Source organism: Meriones unguiculatus, chromosome 16 (genome assembly GCF_030254825.1).
Source record: "Meriones unguiculatus strain TT.TT164.6M chromosome 16, Bangor_MerUng_6.1, whole genome shotgun sequence".
NCBI classification, from domain to species: Eukaryota; Metazoa; Chordata; class Mammalia; order Rodentia; family Muridae; genus Meriones; species Meriones unguiculatus.
In genome coordinates, this window is record NC_083363.1 from 64,800,652 (window position 1) to 64,826,413 (window position 25,762).

The window sequence follows — 25,762 nt, forward strand, 5'->3', positions numbered from 1 at the left end:
CCCACATGCTGACCAAACTGCACATCTGCTACATATGTGTGTGTAGGGGTCTAGGTCCAGCCCATGCATGCTCTTTGGTTGATGGTTCGGTCTCTGTGAGCCCCCATGAGCCCAAGTTAGTTTACTCTAGAGGTCTTGAACCCTCAGGCTCCCTCTATCTTTCCTCCAACTCTTTCATAAAACTTTTCTTGCTTGGCTGATTGTTTAGCTGTGGGTCTCTACATCTGTTTCAATCAGCTGCTAGATAAAGCCTCTCAGAAAACAGTTTGCTAGGATTCTTGTCTGCAAGCACAGCAGAGTATCATTAATAGTGACAGGGGTTGGCTGTCTCCCATGGAGTGGGTCTCATGTTGGGCCAGTTCATTGGTTTGCCATTCCTTCAATCTCTGCTCCATCTTTATCTCTACACTTCTTGTAGGCAAGACAAATTTGGGGTGAAGGTTTTGTTTGTGGGTTGGTGTTGCCCTTCCTCTACTGGAAGTTCCACCTGAATACAGAAGGTGGTGGCTTCAGGCTCCTTATGTTATGTATTTATATAAAAATGATTCCTTATTCAGCAGATCTCTGACAGGTTTGAAGGCCAGCATACTTGAGTTAAGTAATCTATGTCTGTTTTTAGTTATCTGCTCTAAATTACACTCTGCAAACATGAAACAGAATGCTATGATCTGTGTTATGTCATTTTGTAGATAAGTGTTTGAAGACCATGTCTATTTTAAGTAGATATAAATACTAAATAAAGCTTAATCCTGAAATAAATAAAAGGTCTTTACCTTATCTTAATCATCAAAGACTAAGACTTTAGATTTCATCACTGTTAAGTTGGAGCCTTAAAAAAAATACAAACATGGTCCATAAAGAGAGCATAACAGTTTCCTGTATGACTTAGCTTATAAAAAGCCCACAGGTTATAAAAGTTTAAGACTCTAATTCAAAAAACAAGACTAAACATGTCTATAAGGCAGTGATTTTCAGCCCTTTGAGAGTGAAGATACAGCTTAATGACCAAACTTTAACATTGCATCATATAGTTTAATGGTATCTAGGCCAAAACTTTCACCATTCATGCCCTTTAGAACCAATCATATTAAACAGTATTAAAACAAACTTAAAATTACATTTGAACTTTTTATAGCAAATCTATTAGCCAGAAATCCTAGTGTTGAATACGAATCACAGGCAGTTGGTGGTGGGTAAAACAGCGTTTATTCATCAATTTAGGAACTGGTAAAGACATAGGCAGTTAGACATAGATTTTAAATTATACCTTTATAATTGAAATTTTAGCATCTTATAAAAATTATTTGAAGCAGGGTTGACTCATATATACAGCATGTTGTGAAAATATAGCTTTCAATTTATATAAAAATGCATACCAATTTAAAATGAGACTTTTTTTAGTCTAAAAGGAGATAAAGAGTTAATTATGATTAAAGAGTTTCAAAATTGTTTTTTTTTCAAACTCTGTGGTCACCTTAAGTTTAATCTTGAGGTTTTTTTTTTTTGTTGTTGTTGTTTTTGAGAGCAGAAAAAAATCAGAGGATTTTTATTTAGTGGGAGAGCAGACAGAGAAAAACATGACTCCGAGAAAAGAAAACAGGAATTCACTTTTTATTTAACTGATCGCTCTTAGTGGTATTGGATAATATCAGACACTTGACTAAGAGGGCAAATATAGGTGTAGACTCCAGAGGTTCCCAAAGCAGAGAATATGTAAAATTCCTGCCAATGAGAAGGGGAATGGAACAGCATGACAGGTCAGGGGCTTAGCCTGGCTAAGAACTCAGTGCTCTAGGGCTCTAGGAGCATTAAGGCGGGGTTCTCCTGGAGGGAATGTCATCCCCTGGAAAGAACAGAGGCAGGCAGGTAGCTTTAAGTAGGAAGGGGCCCAGTGGCCCACAAGAGCAGTTTTGCAGCTCTGGAAACAGTAGGATGAAAACATGGCTCTGCCCTCTTTATCCCAAAATCAACATGGTGGTTCGCAGCTGCAGCAGCACATTGGGACCAGGACTGGGTCAAATGACCCGGCGTGCTGGCTGGCCAGATGGCTCTCCGAGAGAGTTGGTTCAAAACTGTCTTCGAATGGCATGGCAGAGCAGGTGTCTGCACAACTTTAAAACCCTCTTCTGCACATAAGCATCAATATTCCCTAGATGGCAGACCAAAAATAAAACCTTTTTAATTATTGCCAGCAATTGGATAAATCCTATGTTGCTATGTTCAAGTCTCTCCTATCCCTGCTCACTCTCCCAAACGTTTCAAATGTACACCTAAAGAAATTTTCCAGGCTCTTCCCCACTTTTTCTTCTAACAGTTTTAGTGTGTCTTGTTTTATACTGAGGTCTTTGATCCACTTGGACTTTAGTTTTGTGCAGGGTGATAAGTATGGATCTATTTGCGTTTTTCTACATACATAGACACACACCATATGGCTTTGGCATCTTTGTCAAAAATTAGGTGTCCATAAGTATGTGGGTTTATTTGTGGATCTTCTATTCGGGTCCATTGATCCACCATTCTGTTTCTATGCCAGTACCATGCAGTTTTATTACTGTTGCTCTATAGTACAGCTTAAGATCAGGGATGGAAGCTAATCAAGAAGATTGAAGCTAAGATGCTCAATCCCCATTCAGAAAGGCAAAAAGGATGGACATCGGAGGAGGGAGAAAATGGGGAACATGACAGGAGCCTACCAAGGAGGGCCTCTGAAAGGCTCTACCCTGCAGGGTATCAAGGCAGATGCTGAGACTCATGGCCAAACTTTGAGCAGAGTGCAGGGAATCTTATGAAAGAAGTGGGAGATAGTAAGACCTGGAGAGGACAGGAGCTCCACAAGGACAGCAACAGAACCAAAAAGTCTGGGCACAGGGGTCTTTTCTGAGACTGATATTCCAACCAAGGACCACTCATAGAGATGGCCTGGAACCCCTGCACAGATGTAGCCTATGGCAGTTCACTGTCCAAGTGGGTTTATAGTAATGGGGACAGGGACCGTCTCTGACAGGAACTGATTGGCCTGTTCTTTGATCACCTCCCCCTGAGGGGGGAGCAGCCTTACCAGGCCACAGAGGAAGATAATGCATCCACTCTTGATGAGACCTGATAGACTAGGATCAGAGGGAAGGGGAGGAGGACCTCCTTTATCAGTGGACTGGTGGAAGGGCACAGATGGGGAAGAGGGAAGGTGGGATTGGGAGTGGAGGAGGGAGGGAGCTACAGGGGGATACAAAGTGAATAAACTGTAATTAATAAAAATAATTAAAAAAATAAAATTTCATCTTGTCCTACTTTGTTTCTGCCCTTATAATTGGCCAGCATCCTTCCAGACCCAGGTGTTTCCTACATCATAACAGTGCCAAAGCAGCTACCCACAGGTGCTCCAATAATATTTCACAGACTTTGTCAAACCAGACCTGCACTTTCCCTCGCAGCCGCAGATGTTCTCAGATCCTGGAGAGCAAGTACAATATCCTGCTCTTCCTGGACTTGGCCAACATTTCAGCCTTTTGCCCTCCCTATTGCCGCCCCAATGTCAGCAGGAAGTAGAAAAAGATGATAGATTTTTCTCGCTGGTTACCCACTTATTACCAACAAAAGGCTGGAATGGTGTGCTTTAGGCTCAGAACAAACAGCTCCAGGTTTTCCTAGCATTCCTCAGTCCCTATCTGCTGCTGGGCATGGCTGGCAAAACTCACCCCCTACTCTAAACTTTCTAGGGCAAGGGCTTCCCCGTGTCCTCACCATGTAATTGGACATTTTGGTATTCTTTTTCCTCTCTCTCTCTCTCTCTCTCTCTCTCTCTCTCTCTCTCTCTCTCTCTTTCTCTCCTTCCCTCCCCCTCCACTCATGGTGACCAAGAGCTGCTTCCAATGAACCTACATTTATATACTTTAACTTGCCTTGCATGAGAAGCAGCCCAAGCTCCTCATTCCCACCTCACCACCCCTTCATAGCTCCCGCCCTCTTTAATTATAGAAAAGGGAAGGGATGTTAGTCCACAAGTTGATGCACTAATCCACTCCTAGGTTGCTTACCCACCAGTGATGTTATCATTGTTTACTGCCTCCAGGGGCCTTGGGTAAAAGGACCACTGCCTCTTCTCTCTCTCTCTCTCTCTCTCTCTCTCTCTCTCTCTCTCGTGTGTGTGTCTCCTCTCTTGCACTCTTTCTGCCTTTCTTTCCTGCCCCAAATCCCTCTCTCTTCATCCAATAAATATATTTCATATAATATCTCCTATGTGCATGGCATCATTTTTATATAACTACATAACACCTTAACCCCAGGTGCTAGGAGTCTCATTTGGTCCCTTGTTAGACTTCAGGAAGCCTCCCCTGTCCCAAATATGATCCCACACCTATTTCTGTTCTGTCTTCTGGTCCTCCCACTGGGGTAACTTTATAAAGAGAAAGGTTTATTTGGCACACAGTTCTGAAGATTTAAGTGTTTGTACTTAACGATGTCCTTCTTGCTGGCAGAGGCACCAACCACTGCATAAGAAACAAGAAATGCCTACGTGTCTCCTTAGAAAGTCACTAGGATTCAGTCATAGTGACTATACCCTGATTATCTGTTCTAACTCTAATCACCTCTCAATGACCCCCGTGATCATATTAAGTTTCAATTGACTCAGCACCTTGCAGTACCAATTAAATTTCAACACATGGATCTTTGGAGGGTCACACTCATATCCAAACTACAGCACCAGGAGATGTCTTATGGGCAGTGGTGAGTACACGGTGTTAAGATATAAGAAATATTTGTTCTTTCTTCTTTTTAAAAATACATTTTGTGAATGCTGCAGGTGCACAGTATAACCTTACTGGATTCATGAGTGTTTGATAGTGGAAAAAGATTAACATATCAAATCACTCAGCTTCCCTTTGTGTGACAAGAGCAGCTAGAATCTGCTTCCTAAGTGGAAGTCCATGGAAGACAGACTTTGACTAACCTTAGTCCTCATGCTGTACAGCATGTCTCCAACCCTAAGGAGAAACATCTTTCGTCCTGCAGGGGAGATAGTTCACTGTCAATAGGCCAAGAAGAAATGTGGAAACATGGCTGGAAATTATTTCAAGAGAGATGGTGATCTTTTCCCCAATCCCCAGCTCTCTCCTTCCAGGCCAGGTGGATTGAGTTTTGGGCCATGCTGGAAGAAGTAGAACTGCTGTGAGGGAGGGGCTCAGAGGGAACACGGGCTCTGGCTCTACATGGTGAGGACTGTGGGTCAGCAGAGCCTCAATGTATTTCCTGTTTCTAATGCTGATACAGAAAGAATAGCTGCATCTCTAAACAGCCAGGGAGCATGTACATTTTGTTGTAGAACGGATGAGTCATTGAGTTGGGATGAGTCACTGAGGTGGTCTGTGGAGGATGGACAGGCCTATGTGCATATGTGTGTGGCTCATGTCTTTACATTCTTTATTGTCTATGGTTCCTAATTTTATGTCCCCACATCACAGTCTGTCTCCTTCGGGTGCAATACACACTCTCTTGTTTCTGTTGCTACCACCTACCATACACTCAATGTCCCACAATGGCCAAGAATGCAGCATCGATATGACCACTGATACTAGCTCTCACAGATACTCAAAGCCTCACTGCACTGTGTTTATAATGATCACCAATGTGTCTCATACCTAGTACTTCTAGGAATGAGCATTTATAATGATCACCAATGTGTCTCATACCTAGTACTTCTAGGAATGAGCATTCACTTTCTGGTCATGCCAAACATTCACTTATTAGATAGGAACAACTGACAATAATCGGTTAAATTCTAGGCCTATTTCCCTTGCTCCTCTGAGGTACTTTTGAAAACAGGTTTCATTAAATATTAGTTTGCTCTTGATTGTTCTAAACACCTTTTGCCAGCATCAACACAAATACAAGGACCTTGAATTGTTGATTCTCTGTCCATTTTTCCAGGCTCTGTCCCAGTGCAGTCTACTGAAGTCTCTGAGAGAGGGTTCCAGGGGGAGCCTCTGATGATGGACAACCGTTCCTTGTGATTTCAGCACCACACCCAGAGTGGTACTGGAGCAATATCCATAAATGCTGAGTGGGAAGTTACTATGAGGCACAGGCCTCACCTGGGTAAGGAAGACTTTGTCTGCATGCTTATACATCTACTTTGCCTTCTCTTTGGAACTCTCTTGGGAAGACTGTAGTTCTCTGGAGGTTAGGAACCCACAGCACCTTCCAGTGAGCACAGCTACCTCACTCACTTACAACCCTCAGGTATAGCTTTTTCTTGATCAGATAATTAAATCATTGAATCTTGCTTCTTTTCTCAGCAATAAGATAAGTACAACTCTGCTTCTTGGGTACTGAACTTCTCATTGCCCAGTGATCACACAGGCAGCAGATAGGCTCTGTCCAATATTTGTGTCATTCCCCACCCTCTGTATTCTGGCCTGTGAGCTCCTGAATATTCACTCCAAGGCCTGTTTTCTCAGAGTTCATCTTGTCTTCCCTCAAAACAGACCAGAACTCCTTCTGGGATTAGTCCTCAGCCAATGCCAAATAAAATGAAGTCCATTGTATAATAAAATGTTGACTATTTCATGAAAGTATTGAATACTATACTTAAAGTGAAAATTAAAATAATTATATAGATATACTTTTCTTGCATCATAAAACCTAAGTTAAATGATGGAAGTCTGGGGATATAAACAAAGGATATACATAGCAGGTAAAATTACACCATTTGGTGGCTTAAGGGAGGATGAGGCAGACAAGATGATTAGAATTATTGGGTAGTTCAAGGCTAAATGGAATGATCAAGGGATATATCATCATGGAAATAGCATCAAAGTAAAGTTTTACAGGCAGTGAGGGACATATAGGTACCAAAAGGCAGATCATCCCAATGATGGGTATCAGCATTTACAAAGATCCTAAGTGTAGCTGTCTGGTAGATTTGGAACACTGAAAGGAAATAAAGCCAGCAGAGTCTGGTGAGCAGGACAGAAAGGGATTTTTCTTTTCCTTATCAAATTCCCTAAGGTGATTTGTCACTGCTACTGGGATTACTCATGGTGACAGAATAATGCTGTCCCTGGAGCCCTGCCTCAGGAAAGCTGGTTCTCCTGTATTATGAATACATATTACTGTCTAAGTCCCATTGTGATATAATGAGTTAAACGCATGTCCATGCTCCTGTTCTGAGTGATAAAATAAAAAGTTGCCTTGGCTAACTTTAAAAGCATCAGCTTTGGTGAGAGGTGAAGAATTGAAGAGGCTAGGGCTGGAACAAGGACAGCAAACACCTCATCTTACAAAGTGACTTTGTCCTTCCCAAAGCCCAGGTACTGGTACTTAATGGCCAGTGTGACAGTAATAAGAGGTGGAGCCTTAAGGGCTAATTAGATCATAAAGGCTCCTCTGTTTGTGAGGTCATTCAAGTAGCCTTCAGACTGCACCCAACATTGGGCTTTCTTGTAACATAAGTACATAGTGCCCCTGCCCTTTGAAGAACTCAGCAATAAAATGCCATCTTGGAAGCTGGAAGCATGCCCACCAGAGAGTGGAACCTGATAGTGCCCTAGGCTTGTCCTCCCCTCACCCCTGCCTCCAGCACTATGAGAAATAAGTTTCTGTTCTTTATAAATTACCTGGTCTCAAAAATTTTGTTATAGCAGCACAAATGGACTGAGAATGAGAGATAGGATTGTATTTGTGGTAAATAAAACAAGATACAGGCATTTACAATTATTTACCAGTGATGGGAGGAGATAGATCCAGAACTCTCCTTGGAGAAGTAGAGGATAGGTGGTGTAAGTGTCCACCATGGTTGCCACCAATAATTAAGCCTAAAGTGGCAAAGAAAGAAATCTTGATGGAAATGTATGATTAAGGGGTTTACTGGTGGTCATATGAACAGCCACCAACAAAATAACACAACTATCTCTGGGACGGGTTGAGAGAGTAGATGGTTGCCTCTAAGAACTTACATGAAGATCTAAGACCCAAGAAGAATGCTGAGAGACCTGCCAGGTTCCATCCCCGAGCTCTCACTGAGCACATGGCCCTCCTCAGTGTTTTCCTGTTTTCATCTTCTTCCAGCCCACGAGGGAACTACGGGTATATTCACAGTCTCCTATTGAACATTCTTTGCAGCAACCTATGTCTTAAAATTCAGAATGTTTATGATTTTTTTCAAACAGAAACACAGCACATATACCACCCATTATCTGAGTCTCTAGCAGAAGCTGGTACAAACCTTGGACCCTATATAACAGGATAAAAAATTAACCTAACATGCTTCCTGGGATAAGCAAAGAAAATACAAGGCTCCTTGATAGATATGGCTAGCTTCTGCCCAAAAAGTCTGCTTTCAAGCTCTATGGATTTCAGAAACACATGAAGGATTAACTAGTCGTGGCCCCTTTTTATAGATAGCAAAATGGAGGTACTAAGAGCTATCAACTACCCATGATCATGACAGCAGAGGAAGCAGAAATGGGAGTGAGTCCACTCCCATAGCTCTTGTTTGCAAAGCTATAATTTCAAGCAAATCAAAACAAAAGCAAAAGAAAAGCAGCCAAAATAACATTCCCAAACATTTCATTAAATGTCTACAAAACATATATTATGTCAGCTTATTAGTTGTTCAATTCAATAGATGGAAAAATTTCAACACACTTAAATTATTTATAGAAAACAATTTTAATGCTCTTGGCAAATCCCCTTACAGGCACCGTGTTATGAGTCACTTGAAGATATGTAATCTTCCAAGCAGGATTACAAACATTAATTTTTAAGTTTTAGAACCTAATATGTTCATTTAATAGATCCACAGTTACATTTTAGTAGTTTTGACAAGTTGTGTTACTAGCAATTCCCAAACTGATTAACTATACCTAAGATCTGTAAATATATTAAAACTTCTTTTGTGGGAGGAATTACTATTTATTAAAAGCCTCTAATCTCTTTTAAATTGAGACTACATATGATATTGAGATTTTTTTTTTCTTTCTTAATGGTAAACTCTGAAGCAGAGAAAAGAATGGTGGATGCTGGGACTGTGGGTGAGAAATGAAAAGTGTTGATCAAGGGGATAAAGCTCCTGGTAGATGCGATCCCTAACCCTCAATGATCTCACAGTTGAGTGATTGTAGTCACCACCACTGTGACATGAAACTGATCTTAAATGTTCTCACCATTAAAACAACCAAGAAAAATTAAAAAGTGCCAACGAGCTCAAATACTGTACATATTCTACACCAACGGGACCCTGTGCCCTGAGACTCTTGTAATTCTGTCAGTGTGCCCCAAGGAAGGAAGAGGGTTAGATGCTATAGAGTTAAAGCCTCAGAAAACGAGAAAATGCCAACTTCCATGTCTTTTATGATGATGTTCACAACTAACTAGATGATTATATTATATATTTTCACAAGTACATTATAACTGCTTTCTTGAATAAATCACATTAAATATTAACAAAAATTATCTAACATGATTTGTTTGGTCTGTGGAAAATACTAGATGGTTTAGTTAGATGTTCTATTTTGCTTTCTTTTTTCCTCCAGAAGCATCCTAGAAACAGCAGTGGCCAAGGCTGTGCACATCTGTGCTTACTTATATTGATTTCTAATCACTCTTAATATCAGTGGAGTGTCTTCCAGTAATGAAGATAAACTAGTGTGTTACTATTAAATTAATTCTACAAAATCTGTAAATATTAAATTAAACTCTTATTTTCTGGTAGGACGTAAGAACTGCTTCCATGGAAGTAGAACTCACTCTCAGTCCCTTATGATTAAGGTCACTAGTATTGCTCAAAGTGTCTTAAATAATATGAAGGTGTACAAACAACAACAATTAGATGTGTGACAACATAGAAGTCACTCAATTGTTCACTCAAGACAGGAATGTGGGTCTTTCCTGAATATCTTTCCACATTCAGGCCATCAATGACCCAGATATACCTACAGCTCTTTCTGAGTCATGTCACAGCCTTATTCCTCTCAGCTTTGTGCCTTGAAAAAAGCCAAATTCTTTCATGAGACCTACAATTGCTCTATAGAACCCCAACCCTAACTTCAGCTTTGTGTCAGAATAGGCAGGGTCATGTCTTCCCCAAACTCATACTGCCTTCAGACCTAAGTTTACCATCACTGCCTTTCTGGGAGCTGTCCAGACTCCATCCCCATCTGAGCCAGATCCTAGCCTGTTGTATCTTACAGATTACACTACCTGAGTATGTGCATGTGTGTGTGTATGTGTGCATGTGTGCATATGTATGTGTGTCAGAACCCATGATATGTATCCAGTAGTTCAAACAATTGTATTCAGGCTTATGCTGCAGAGCATTAAGGTGGGTGATGGACAACATGTATTGCAGTAGTCTCATGAAATCCTGATGGATCTATCTGCAAAGCTAAACTTTAGTGGCATCTTAGCAGAAGGAGTTCCTTCATATCAGTATTGATACTGGTAGAAGCAAACTGGCTGTGCCAATCAAAATAGAGCATCTGAAATTCTGTGCAGAGCATCCTCCTGAAGAATGGTAACAGATGACAGCAACTGGCCATGTGTTTACTATACTGGACTTCTCTAAACTCAGTGTGCTTTTTCTAAGCACAAAACAAATAAAGCCAGATGTTGTGTTGTGCTAACAGCTGCCTCACATCTATTGTGTTTACTTTGCCTGTTGATTGAATCGGATCACATGAAGTGTGGATTTGCACCATCTAGGTGCTGTATTCAAGGTACCATGAAATAGCTGAGCACTGAGTTTCTCAAAATTGTTCTGCTATTATGGGGCATTTGGCTATCCAAGCAGTAATTGTGGTGCCATAGCTTTTAACTCTTAGGTGAGATAAAGTCCAATTCCCACCTTATTTATTTATTTATTTATTTATTTATTTATTATTTTGCTAAGGAGTAGAATAAAGAGCATGGCAGCAGGACTTCAGGCATGGTGCTGAAGCAGAAGCTAAGAACTTATAATGGACTCATAAGCAGGAATTAGAGAGAGCTAACGGGGAATGGCACTGGCTCTTGAAACCTCAAAGCCCATCCCTAGTGACAAACCTACTCCAACAAGGCCACACCTCTTGATCCTTCCCAAACAGCTCCACCATCTGGGGACCAAGTATTCAAATTTGTAAGGCTATGGGGCCATTCTCATTCAAACCACCACAAGGCCTAAATGTGCTCATGATTTGTATGTGTGTGTCATGTGCAAGTTTGTGCATGTGATTTGAATGTAAGCTGTAGATAGATAGTGTGTATCTGTATATTTATGAATGTGAATGTTTTATGCATGTCCTACATATTTTGTGTATATGTCTGCTTGTGTGTGAGTGCTTTTGTGTATGGAGTGTGTGTGTATACAGTGTATGTTAAGAGAAACTGGATAATCCTGCCTCCCATTATGCTTTCAGCTTTAAACCCTTCAAACTCCTGCATTGAAAAAAAACAAAACCCTTCAAACTCTGACTCAAGATAGCTTATATCCTATAAATGCCCTGGCTTTCCTCATGATAGTAGACAGTTTCCTGTTGACAGCTTGTTTGTATGTCCTCCAGTTGTTTGAAGAGGACAAGAACAATGTATCCGTTTTATTCACCACCCATGCCCCCTCCACACACCTGCACTCCTAACACTGTGAATGACTGGAAGTGAAATGTGCTCTCTAGGGGCCGCTGTACACAGACAGTGGTTGATTTGGTTTACTTTTTATTTAGTTGTTTTTGAGAAAATAGGTTTTAGTATCACTCCCACTACTAGGAAGATACTTCTGTAACATTGAAAGTGATGACTTTGTTGTAATGTCTCTAATGTTAAAAAAAAAAAAAGAAATGAAAAGACCTAGTTATTCTCATTTTCTATGAGACTTTATGTACAATATACCCAAATCAACATGCTTCTATATGAGAGCTATGTGTAGTTTGCTATCAGGCCTGTGTTCTGTGTTTATTTTTCACCTTGTATTCAAAATGAATTTAAATCCATTCCTTTAACACCACATAGACCATCTGTAGCTATGCTACTGTGAGTGGTCCCCAGGCCTGCACATAAAAGTGATTTCCTCAGAGACACTTTTCCTTCCTCTAGAAGATAATGGGGTGAGTCCTGCCAGGAGGAGTTGGCCTTTTCAAGGAAACCAGATACAAATCACCTATTATATATTTAATTAATTCATGTCCCAATACTTTTTCACAATTGTTCTATTTTAGTATCAGTTATTATTGTTAAGCTTTGAAAGGTTATAAACTAAAGTTTATCATAAGTCTGTGAATATAGTAAAAACAAAGTATATTCCACTGCAGTTTGAATTTGACATGGCCTGAAAATCAAAGGAGGTGACTTGATAAGCTAATACAATCAGTCCCTGGATTGATGTCTGGTCAAACTAAACTTGAAAATATTCCCAAGAGATTGGAGGCAGCACGGTCCTTAACTCAGAACAAGCACAGTTCACTTTTTCCTTCTTTTATTTCTGTTTTTAACATTCAATCACAGAGGGTATCTAGACTTGAGGATTCTGAGTGAATTTTGACCTTCAGATTTTCAGATCAAACCTTCTAAGCACAATGTTGGTACTTTTCCATCATACATGGGATTGCTAAAGTGTAGAATATGTAATCCTTTTAGCTTATCTGGTCTAAAACGTTATCCATTAAAAAACTGCTTTATGTATAAAAAGGAACTCACAGCTATACTTTTACTGCGGTTAGAAAAACGTTTTGACATTGGCTGAGTGCATAATCCCAGCACTCTGGGAGACAGAGGCAGGCAGATTTCTATGTGTTTGAGGCCAGCCTGATCTACAAAGTGAGTCCAGGACAGCCAATGCTACACAAAGAAGTTCTATCTAAAAAAGCAAAGACGAAAGAAAGAAAGAAAGAAAGAAAGAAAGAAAGAAAGAAAGAAAGAAAGAAAGAAAGAAAGAAAGAAAGAAAGAAGGGAGAGAGAAAGAAAGAAGAGAGAGAGAAAGAAAGAAAGAAAAATTTTCAAATTGAGAGCAGTTGTATGTGAAAAATACTTGTCTTGATTTTCTATGTTTTTAATGGAAGAAAATGGAAGATTCCTTAGTGCATTGAGAGCCCTAATCATTTTTCCTTGAGTGGTTTGTTTGGAGGGAAAAGATGGTGTTTCACTGATGAGTAAAACATAAGATTGTGCTGGAGTGCCTTTGCAGGAGATGGTAGGCATCTACAACCCAGCCCCTCTGCAGTGGGGTGTACCTTGCTCTTACTCCTCTGTGTGGCCCTTTCTCCTGCTGCTCGAGTCAGCATGGACTCCACCCAAGAAGGACCAGTGTTTATAAAGCGGCTATTTCCCAGCTGGATTTGGATTTTGGATTTGTCTGATTTTGATGATATTATCTTGGATAGCTGAATACAGCTGACCCAACACTGGGAAAAAAACGGTTTTGGAGTCTCACAATTTAGTCCCTCTGCACTTTCTAGAGCTAATTTTGATCAAAGTATCCATGTTTTGATGCTTTGAGATGCACAGGTTGTCAGATCCTAGGGCCACCAGAGAAAGAATTTCCAAGCAGACTCCTATGGGCTTGTAAGACATTTTTTTTGAGGCTCTGTCCTACAGCATCTTTATGAGGATGGAAGTTGTAGCCTTCCCCACCCCCATTTAACCTTCACTCTTGGTCTTGGGTGATACAAAGAGAAGTAGAGAGTTGGCCAGTATCCAACTGATTGACTTAATACAGATTAACTGAATAATTTAGGCAGCAGAGTAGATGTTTACAGACACCGAGCCTCACTACTTTGTTAGTCCTGCAGAATTATTAAGCTAAATACCATGGTGTCAATACTCCATTTATGTTATCCTGTGAGGTCAGTGCACTGCATCAGCCAAGCCCAGGTTACCTGATGTTTGTACAAAGACTGAGTAACAGTTTGAAGGGTTTTTTTGTTTGTTTGTTTTTTTACCATTTTTTAAATTTTTATTAGTTACATTTTCTTAACTCTGTATCCTAGCTGTATCCCCCACCCTCATTCCCTCCCAACCCCACCCTCCCTCCCTCATCATCTCCCTGTCCCTTTCCAAGTCCACTGATTGGGGAGGACTTCCTCCCCTTTCATCTGACCATTTTATCAGGTATCTTCAGGACTGGCTGCAAAGTTCTCTTCTGTGGCCTATCAGGACTGCTCCTCCCTTGGGGGGTGGGGTGGTCAAAGAGCCAGCCACTGAGTTCCTGTTAGAAATAGTCCCTGTTCCCCTTACTATGGGAAACCAATTGGTTACTGAACTACCACAGGCTACATCTGAGCAGAGGTTCTAGGTTATATCCATGCATGGTCCTTGGTTGAGTGTCAGTCTCTGAAAAGACCCATGTGCCCAGATACATTTGGTCCTTGTTGAGTTCCTATCCTTTCCATGTCATACTAACTCCCCCTTATTTTATATGATTCCCTGCAACTCACAATTAATATCAGGACAGAGTTTTCTTTTTGCCAGAATCTCTATGTCCCTACATGTATGTCAGATATTTTCAAACTGAGTCTTACTTGTTAAATCCTTCTTGTCATGGAATTTTAAGGAAAAGCCCAAGAGATTGGGGGATTGTGGTTCCTCTTGGCCACACACAAAACAGTGTCTCATCTCACTGTAATACACATTTTGAAATGCACCAATCTCCGGAAAAAATGACACTGACCAAACACCATGGTGCAATTTGTCACTGACCCAACCCTGTCACCCAGTTCGTGTGGACCAGGAACAGCAAGAAAGAAAATGGATGGCTCCATCAACTGAGGCCAAGCAGGAAGGTCGATTCACAAAGGTAATGATGGCACAAAGATGATGATGGCGCAAGACAGGGGAGCAACTGCAGTTGTTCAAGGGATTCAGGCTGCAACAGTGAATAACCCCAAGCCTGGACTTAGTACAAATGTGGTTAGGGGAGAATTGACAGAAAATTTGAGAAAACCAGTGCGGTTGAGGAGAGAACATGGAGTAAGCGCCCTTTCCTCTTTCCTTCACCTCCTTTGAGTTTCCTGCTGGGCTTTCCATTGGCTAAACAAAGCCACATTCCAGGGAGGACAGAGGCCATTGAGTCTGTACAGTCATGTTTCACTGGGAAGCCAGCAGAATGGCTGTGCAGAAAGGACAGAACAGTCTCTGTCTCCACTTGTTCTTTCTTTTTTACCCCTGACACAGCCACACAAAGACCTATAGTACTAAGTTATTCCCATGGTGTCCTAATAGGCCTAACACCCATCTTTCTACAACCTCACTGCAAAATTAATTGTCCTCCAACACTGAAGATGGATAAGGCTAGGTTGTTTTCTTACGGTACCTGACTTTGCAGAATGTCCCCACCAGTGACAATACACCATTGTTTACAAATGTACACAATCTTAATAGAAGACTACTTTAGTTTTGTAGACCTTGAGAATTTGACAAGTGCTCAAAAATGTACCTAAAATCAACTTTACAAACTTCATTAATTTTAGTTACAAGGTCACAGGAAAAGTCCATTCCCTCTTCTACACAAGAGCCAATGTCCTCTATATCTTACACCATGCTACCTGCTGGGACACTCTTGCCTGCCCTTCTATTGTGTGATACCAGTTGGCAGATGCAACAGCTTTGCATTCTGCAGATGGGCCAGCTGACTCCCTGTGGCTTTGATGCGATGCTCTTGGCAGAGAGAAAGCCCATAACAGGTATCATTAATGAATGAATATCTCCTGCCAGTTATTGCCTCTTGGTAGTAACCTCCTATTTCAATTATTGAAGAAGCTAAATAATATGCACTGCAACCCAAGGCTCCTGCTGGGTTATTAAACACCAAGGTTTGTTATCCTTAGTGTTAGTCTAGACTCCAGGGAATACACTGTTATATTGTTTTCCAACTCAAATAAAAATCTCAGAAATATTGTGAGTCTAAAAACCAGACTAGTAGCTTATACAACAGAAATTTATTGTGTCACTGTGCTTGTGGCCTTCTAGTCCTGAATCATCATGTCAAGAGGGTTAGTATCTCTGTGGCTATACTACTCCTCATGGCTGTGACAAAATTCCTGGCAAAGCAAACCGAGGGAAGAAGGGCTTATTTTCCTCACAGTTCGAGATTATGTCCACCATGGTGAGGAAGGTTGGATAACTAAAGGGTGAGGCAGCTGGTCACATTGAGTCCACATCAGAAAGCAGAGAATAGTAAACATACTGGTCTGTTCTCTTTTTGATTTGTATTCACTTCGAGACCTTAGTTTATGGAATGGTGCCCACATTCAAGGTGAGTCTCTGCTTAGTTCCACCTCCTTGGAAAGGCCTTTCTAGATACCCCCAGGTGTCTGCGTTGCTGGCACCTCATAAACAGTTTAGATTAACCATCACAGAAGCCCCTCCTCTTAGCGTTTGGTGGCCATCTTCTCCCTGTGCTTGTCTGTGTTCCAACAGCCTCTTCTAAAGGCACCCAGTCACATGGCCAGACATGGTGGTGCACACCTTTAATCCCAGCATTTGTGAGGGAGAGGTGTAGGCAGGTTTAGTTCTGTGAGTTGGAAGCCAATCTGGTTTATCGTACAAGTTTTATCTTATTGCCTGGCTACCTCCAAGTAAAGTAATACTGAGGTACTAAAGGTTCTGTGGACTTTGACATGAATTGCAGTCAGGAGGAAGGGACAAGTAATCCTATGACCAGATTACCTTCTGTCCTGGTCTCTGTGTGGGTATGCCTTCTAAAACATCAGCCATAAAAGCAGCCAGCAGAGAGCAGGCTCATGTAAGGATGGGGAGCTTGCCTTTCACAGGAGCCCATTTCTCTGTTAAGAAACTCTGAATGAGAGTTTTTGCTTATGTTGAGTTAAATGAAATGTGTGTAACATCATGTTTTCCTTTGCCTGGTCCTTGCTCCAGGCATGGCCAGGATAGAGCTGATCCATCTTGCATGTGCTGTTCTGTATTTCTCAGCAAAGATGCTTTGCAAACATCTCCAACTGTGAGTGCCACATTCTGGTGACTCAAGGCCCCAATTCACAACCAATCAGTACAGAAAGGCCTGTGAAGTCTTTCCCACACAAAACAGTTACTGGAGAGTAGCCGCGCCCACTCCTCTGTTCTGCCAGGGCGACTGCTATTGGAAATACCCCCTTTCTCCCATATATCCACCACGGAAATCCCACACAAAAATTCAGAATCTTCACCCTCCTCTTTGCCAGTATTTTAATGGGGCTTTAACATTGATTTAGCTGAATCAATCCCAGAAAGTTAGGCTTATTCCTTAGCAATGTAGCAAATAACCGGCAGACAGGGCTGTGTTCTTTAGTATGAAGCATTAGTAATGAGTTCATTCAGCATGAGCCAAGGTCAAGATAAGGCTAGGAGCATCCTGTCACTTGAGTTTCATGATTACGGATCCCTCAACTACAGTCTTCATGGCTACAGGCATGAAGAAAATATGGTTAATCTGGTCTTGATTAACTTCACATCAAAATTCCTCTCACAGATACTAACTCTTTATATCATGACAGTTTAGATGTTTTTAATGGAAGACTAAATGGATTGGACTTAAAAAAAGTATTCTTCCTAAAAAATAGCTTTCATGATAGCAGAAGGTACTGTGCAAACTTCTAAGGGAGGAAGCAATGAATAGTCCTATCTGGCTAGGATGCCATGAACCACAACAATGACCAGCTTGGCAAGATAGCTCTAATGGTACAGCAACAGCTTATATCTTGACAAAACCAACAGCTCTTTAAATGAACTTAAGGTCTACTCAACAAGAGAGAAATCATGCCCAGTACTGGGAACTTAGGCAACTACCCAGGATTACTAAAGTCATGAATCTTAGACGAGAACCTACAAACAACCACTTTATTGAACTAAACCAGCAAACTTCTTATTTGCATTTAAATATTTGTCCAGATACCACAGATATATTTAGCTTTTATTCTTATCAAAGAAAATTCTTTTTCAAAAAGAGAAACCATTACAGAGAAACACAACCAGTCAAAATGCAAAGAACAAGTGATTGTGGGGTGTCTAGCACCACTTGATAAATCTACAACACAACTTCTGCACTAAGGCTCATAGAACACTGTGAAAGAGTAGGTGGAAAATTGTAAAGCCCAGAGGACCAGGGAATCTGCTATTAATTATGCCTCCTAGAAATGACACAGGAGGTCAACACTATGGCTATCTAACAAGACCTAAACAAGTACACCAATAGACATGCTAACCTGGAATTGGGGAATCTCATACAGCTGTACATAAAGACAAAGACAAACAAGCAACTAAAGACCATTGCAAGAGGGAGAAATCATCTTCTCCTGGAATGTGTGCCCCCTATTTGGCTACCATTATCAAGTGGTCATCCCTGAAATCACATGTATACACATAAAACTAGACTTAGCAGATTGTATCTAATATTTAAGCAAATATTTGGATTGTGAGATAAAGAGAGAGAGAGACCATGTTTCTAGAGAAGCTAGGAGAGAGGAGGACATGGGATACAAGTGATGCAAGGTAAGGGGGAAGTTATGTAACTATATTTTAATTTAGCAAAACTTAAAAGTTACAGGGTCTCCCTATTGCTTTCTGGAGCCAGGCTATACTTCTCACAGGGCCTTTAGCACTGTTGCTTATATACCCATCGTTCTGTGACATGAAAATATTACATGTGCTCTGACCATGTGGAGACTTCCTTTTTGTCGTTATTCTCTAAACAAGTGTCTAATAGTGACTTATCTTGTGTTGTGTATTATGAACAATCTCAAGTGGCTTAAAACTGCAGGACACTGTACATTAGTTATTCACAATTTACAGATCACCTCTTATGGTTTGAATCCTAAGGATCAAATAAACTTGGAGCACTAGACTAGGGTATATGTTGGTACCTTTGGGAACCTGGAACCAGTCTCTGTGTTACCTATGACTGCATCCACTTAGCCACCACCCTTTGCCATTTCCAAACGTTCCTTCTCCACCTCATTCCTGACTCTGTTCTCTGGGAAGCTAATTATGTCAGACTTGGACATTCTTATACTGTGACTTGGACTAGGTTAGACCAAAGAGATTTGCAGGTGGGGGCACAGAGTAGGTTTGTCCTTTGAGGGAGCCATATGTTTTTAACCTTTCTATGCCTGGAGCAATGTTTCCAGCAGTGTTTATATTTTTATGAGACTCTACCCCAACCCCTCCTTTAGGGGCTATTTCTGAACTCCTGAGTGTCTCTTTCCTTTGTTCCTTCCTTTCACAGACCTAAGCTGAAAAGCATCCCTCTGCTCACAGTAGCTATGCCACAGTGCCCCTGTTGAGTTTCTGAATCACCAGGGGTCCTAAACTGGCTGACTGGGGTTCTGTTTCCTTCCAGATAATAATCCCATCTTCTAATTTCTCTCTCTGCCCTTGAATTCCAATGAAATCTCAGAGGCCTTCAGTTCTGACTGCTCAACAGAATCACTGAACAAAAGCTTACACATCACCATGTGGGTTCCACACTCTGAGGCCCTGTGGGAAGAACACATGCGGAGTCCACATAAGTTTTAGCTAGGTGGAAAGCCTGAGCTTAGGCACTGCTGTGTCCAATATTCCCAGGTAATATTCAGCCACAGCTAAATGTCACAGTCCCAAATACCACCCTCCCTGTCACTTTGCCTTAGCATGATTGCCCTATTCTGTGGAATATACTATTGTTTTCCTTTTATTACCATGTTCATGGACCTTCCAAACTTTCCCTCTCCTAACCCAACTGGGGATGGAACCTCAGTCCCATGAAGACCCCTGTCACTTACTCTCCCCTGTAACATCCTCCTTCCTCACCTGAGTGAGGCCAGGTGGTGTTACTACAAATGGCCATGCCAGACTCCACCTGCTTCTACTGCATCTTCCCAAATCAAATAGGAAGCAGAAAGCACAGGCATGAGTGATATTGGTTATCTCTAATGCCACCACAATGTGATCTTCTATTGCTTTTCAGGATTAAAACCTCTGGCATCTATTCCACTTCAAATTCTGAAGCTTTTCTCCTTACATCTCTCTAGTTGTAATGCCCATATCCCTTTAAAGTGCTTGGTAGAAAATCAATGCTAGAATCATGTTGTAGGACAGAAGTATTCTGTTTGGCTGTTACATCTGAGCATTCATTAATTGTTATAAATCAAAATCAATAGATACAAATGTTGTGTCTAAAACAATCCAATTTTTTTAAATCAAAGCCCTGATTTCAGGCTGTAAGGCAAATGCCCAGGAATGTCCATTTTTAAAATAAATAAACTGTCTCATTGATTTTGAGAAAGGAAGTATCATGACAATGTCATTCAGTGGTCTACAGCTGTCACTCTCCTAAATTCAACTGTAAGTCAAACAGCTTTTTTTCCTTTCCCCAGCAGTTTTTGTTGTTGTTTTTAGTTTGTTTTTTTTTTTTTTTACTTCTCCAGCATTTAACATCTGGTTAGGCTTGCATCGAAGTCTGTGTGCTAGGCTCTCATCCTTTAACCAAAATGAGCTGATAGCTATGAAAATGAATGATGCTGTCTCCTCTCCCATGATAGTCTCTGCTTTGCTCATATGTCATATGTATTCACCCTTCATTGCACTGGGTACCAGCAGCTGGAAGACATGCTATTATTTTCTGCATCATTAAGAAAGAAAAGAACAAGAGAAAAGTCTCTGATAAACTGTGGCCGGCTGTCCTGTGGAGTGTGATATTGGTTGTTCAGTGTGTCACTACACCAGCATTATCAGTATATAAGACCATGTGTCCTTTGGTTTTATGAAATGTGTTACCCATTGATCCTCTCTGGCCACCATGTCTGTCCCACAGGACTGAAACTCAGAGCAGTGATCCTTAATAGCAGTGGCTGTCATAGTTTCTTTGCTGTGTAGCCATTGCACTTGATTGCTTGACTAAAGAGCTATTCCCGTCCACGTGGGTTGACATAAATGACTTAAACATTTTTTAAGGAGCTATTTCTGTTTTTTAAGAAGTTTTCATAAACACAGAAGCCATAATGGTATATGGCTGTGACATAGAAAAGAGATTGGAAGGTGTTGTGTTTGAAGTGGTCAAGTTCATTAGCAATATCTGAAACAGTCAAACACAGGCAATAGTTCTTGACAGTGAGAGACAAGTTCATGGTGCTACAGATTTCCAGATGCTGCATCATTTCTCAGTTAAAAGTAATAAATAATAATGTATTTATACTTATGCTACTCATAAGCTCAAATTGTTTAGGCTCAGTCATTCTCATATAAAGTCTCTTACTATGCAGAATATAGGATTGCTTTAAAAAAAGATTTATTTATTTATTATGTGTGCAATGTTATGTCTGCATGTACACCTGCACGACAGAAGAGGACATCAAATTTCATTATAGCTGGTTGTGAGCCACATTGTGGTTGCTGGGAATTGAACTCAGAACCTCTGGAAGATCAGACAGTGCTCTGAACCTCTGAGCCACCTCCTCAGCCCCAAGATTTGTTTTCTTTTTTTTTTTAATTTTTTTATTATTAGTTACATTTTCTTTTTTTAAGGCTTTTTTATTTTTTATTTTTTATTAATTACAGTTTATTCACCTTGTATCCCCCCATAAGCCCCTCCCTTCTCCCCTCCCGTTCCCACCCTCCCTCCCCTTTCTTCACGCATGTCCCTCCCCAAGTTCACTGATAGGGGAGGTCCTTCTCTCCTTCCTTCTGATCTTAGTCTATCAGATCACATCAGGAATGTCATCTTCTGTGGCCTGGTAAGGCTGCTCTCCCCTCAGGGGGAGGTGATCAAAGAGCAGGCCAATCAGATTATGTCAGAGGCAGTCCCTCTTCCCATTACTATGTAGCCCACTTGGACACTAAGCTGCCATGGACTACATCTGTGCAGGGGTTCTAGGTTATCTCCATACCTGGTACTTGGTTGGAGTATGAGTCTCTGGGAAGACCCCTGTGTTCAAATTTTCTGGTTCTGTTGCTCTCTTTGTGGGGTTCCTGTCCTCTCCAGATCTTACTATTTCCCACTTCTTACATAAGATTCCCTGCACTTTGCCCAACAGTTGGCCATAAGTCTCAGTGTCTGCTTTGATAATCTGCAGGGCAGAGCCTTTCAGAGGCCCTCTATGGTAGGTTCCTAAGTTGTTTCCTGTTTTCTTCTTCTTCTGATGTCTATCCTCTTTGCCTTTCAGGATGGGGATTGAGCGTTTTAGTCAGGGTCCTCTCTCTTAATTAGTTTCTTTAGATGTACAGGTTTTAGTACGTTTATCCTATATGTCTATATGAGTGAGTATATACCGTGTGTGTCTTTCTGCTTCTGGGACAGCTCACTCAGAATGTTCCTTTCCAGGTCCCATTTACCTGCAAATTTCATGATTTCCTTCTTTTTCATTGCAGAGTAGTACTCCATTGTGTAGATGTACCACAATTTCTGCATCCATTCTTCAGTTGAGGGGCATCTGGGCTGTTTCCAGCTTCTGGCTATTACAAATAAAGCTGCTACAAACATGGTTGAGCAAATGTCTTTATTGTATACTTGAGCCCCTTTTAGATATATGCCTAGGAGTGGTATGGCTGGATCTTGAGGAAGCGCTATTTCTAGTTGTCTGAGAAAGCGCCAGATTGATTTCCTGTATCCCAGCTGTATCCCACTCCCTCATTCCCTCCCAAACCCTCCCTCCTTCCCTCATCTCCTCCCTGCCCCTTTCCAAGTCCACTGACTGGGGAGGATCTCCTCCCCTTCCATCTGACCCTGTTTTATCAGTTATCTTTATCTTCAGGACTGGCTGCAAAGTCCTCTTCTGTGGCCTATCAGGACTGCTCCTCCCTTGGGGGGGTGGGGAGGTCAAAGAGCCTGCCATTGAGTTCCTGTCAGAAATAGTCCCTGTTCCCCTTACTATGGGTAACCAATTGGTTACTGAGCTACCACGAGCTTCATCCGAGCAGAGGTTCTAGGTTATATCCATATATGGTCCTTGGTGGAGTGTCAGTCTCAGAAAAGACCCCTGTGCCCAGATATATTTGGTCCTTGTGGAGCTCCTGTCCTCTCCACGTCATACAAACTCCCCCTTCTTTCATATGATTCCCTGCACTCTGCAGAAGGTTTGGTTATGAGTCTTAGTATCTTCTTTGATACACTGCTAGGTAGAGTCTTTTCAGGGGCCCTCTGCAGTAGGTTCCTGTCCTGTTACTTGTTTTCTTCTATATCCAATGCACCTCCCATTTGTCTGTCTAAGTGAGGATTGATCATCTTACCCTGGGTCCTCTTTCTTGTTTATCTTCTTTAGGTGTATAGATTTCATTATGTTTATCATATCTTATAGGACTATATGAATGAGTATATACTGTGTGTGTCTTTCTCCTTCTGGGATATTTCACTCAAAATGATCTTTTCTAGATCCCACCATTTGCCTGCAAATTTCATGATTTCCTCATTTTTGATTGCTGAGTAGTATTCCATTGTATAAATGTACCACAATTTCTGTATCCATTCCTCCATTGAGGGACATCTGGGTTGTTTCCAGGTTCTGGCTATTACAACTAAAGCTGCTACAAACATGGTTGAGCAAATGTCCTTGTTGTGTACTTGAGCAAATTTTGGGTATATGCCTAGGAGTGGTATGGCTGGATCTTGAGGAAGCACTATTCCTAATTGTCTGAGAAAGCACCAGATTGACTTCCAAAGTGGTTGTATCAGTTTACATTTCCCACCAGTAATGGAGGAGGGTTCCCCTTTCTCCACAACCTCTTCAGCATGTGTTGTCACTTGAGTTAATCATCTTAGCCATTCTGATGGGTGTAAGGTGAAATCGCAGGGTTGTTTTGATTTGCATCTCCCTGATGGCTAAGGATGTTGAGCATCTCTTTAAGTATTTCTCTGCCATTCTATATTCCTCTACAGAAAATTCTCTGTTTAGCTTCATACCCCATTTTTTTTTTTCAATGCAGTTTATTCAGGAACCTTGAACAATCATCGGACCCTGGGGAAAGCCAGCCCACAGCTTAAATAGCCTCTGGGTAGCCAACCCAGGCATGCCACGTGGGCAATGCAGATAGGACCACATACATGGAAGCAAGCCAGATCCTCAGCCTTAGCCAAATGTGGAATTGTTTGTGACAGAGAGCACTCACCATCGGGAAGGTGGAAGGCGGAAACCAGCTCCATCTTTAAGGCATAGCATTCCGCAGCTCTCTACAGTTCCCCCTTTTTGTTTTAGACGCATCAGGCAAGAGTAGAGGTCTGATCTCTGATATTAGAAATAAATTGGAACTTTGTACTGATGTTCATTTAGGTGTCATCCACCCAAAGAGCATCAGACCCGTCTGATACCTTTTTCTCAGAGGCGGGACCTTTAGTTCTTTATATATGCTGGATATCAGCCCTTTGTCAGATATGGGGTCAGATATGACAGTCTGTAGGCTGTTGTTTTGTTCTGACGACAGTGTCTTTTGCTTTACAGAAGCTTTTCAGTTTCATGAGGTCCTATTTATTGATTGTTGCTCTTAGAGCCTGTGCTGTTGGTGTTCTGTTCAGGAAGTTGTCTCCTGTGCCAATGAGTTCTAGGCTCTTCCCCACTTTTTCTTCTAACCAATTTATAGTATCTGGCTTTATGTTGAGATCTTTGATCCACTTGGACTTTAGTTTTGTGCAGGGTGATAAATATGGATCTATTTGCATTTTAAAAATATGGAACGCTTCACAAATTTGTGTGTCATCCTTGCGCAGGGGTCATGCTAATCTTCTCTGTATCGTTCCAATTTTAGTATATGTGCTGCCCAAGTGAGCACCCAGGATTTGTTTTCAATGTCTATGTTTTTCCCTATATAGTTTCCCACCAGTTCTAAAACGCACATGCATGCATGCGTGTGCACACACACAACCCTTAAAGACATGGGAATGTGTTTTCTATGATCTAACATAGAGAGGTCATCTGCAGACAGAGCTGGCTGCCTATTCTCAGCAACCCATTTCCCCGGCTGGAGCAGAGGCTGTGGTGGCCGTCAACCTGATTCCTTTTCCTGATTTGGACCATGATTTCTTTTGATGTTGCTTTACCTCAAACTGTCTAATTTGATCACTGCAAGGTTGTTTTCAGGAAAAAGAGTATAGGATCTTGTAAGTGGAGTTTTATTTATTTTTTTTTTCATGCAAGATAAACTGTATGCCCTGGCCAGGAATCTGACCTGACTGATCCCTAACCTAGCTGAGTGCCATGAGAGTGTCCACATTTATCCTCAGCTTCACCATCGATATGAAAGTGATAGCAGGAGCTGTATCACTATTGCAAGCTGAGAATTGGATATAAACATACATATAGTCAATACCTGTTATGTTTTTTATTTTGTTTTTTAAAATATTTATTTATTGCAATTTATTCACTCTGTATTCCCACTGTAGCCCTCTCCCTCATCTCCTCCTAGTCCCACACACTCTCCCTCTTCTCTGCCTATGCCCTTTCCCTAGGTCCCTGATAGGAAAGGACCTCCTTCCCTTCTCTCTGACACTAGCCTAACAGGTCTCATCAGGGCTAGATGCATCATCTTCCTCTGTGGCCTGGCCAGGCTGCACCCCCCAGGGACCTACTATGTTTTATGGTTACCTTTTTAATTAGGGGCTGGAGAGATGGCTCAGAAATTAAGAGCACTGGCTACTCTTTCAGAGGACCCAGGTTCAATTCCCAGCACCCACATGGTGATCTGTAACTCTAGTTCCAGGGAATCTGACATCCTCACACAGACATACATGCAGGCAAAACAACAATGCACATAAAATAAAAATAAAAACACAAAATAATGTGTTTCATTATGACACTTGCAAACATATATTCCATTCTGCTTTGCCTATATTTATTACATATAA

The 25,762-nt window shown here is 41.3% G+C and overlaps 1 non-coding gene and 1 pseudogene across 1 annotated transcript; one reads left to right on the top strand and one right to left on the bottom strand.

Moving 5' to 3' along the window:
• The window catches only part of LOC110540402 (small ribosomal subunit protein uS8-like), a 142,850-nt pseudogene that overhangs the window by 89,428 nt on the left and 27,660 nt on the right, over positions 1 to 25,762 (top strand).
• On the bottom strand, positions 24,584 to 24,690 carry LOC132648423 (U6 spliceosomal RNA). The gene has a single exon (XR_009586825.1). It is a non-coding gene; the product is annotated as a U6 spliceosomal RNA (small nuclear RNA).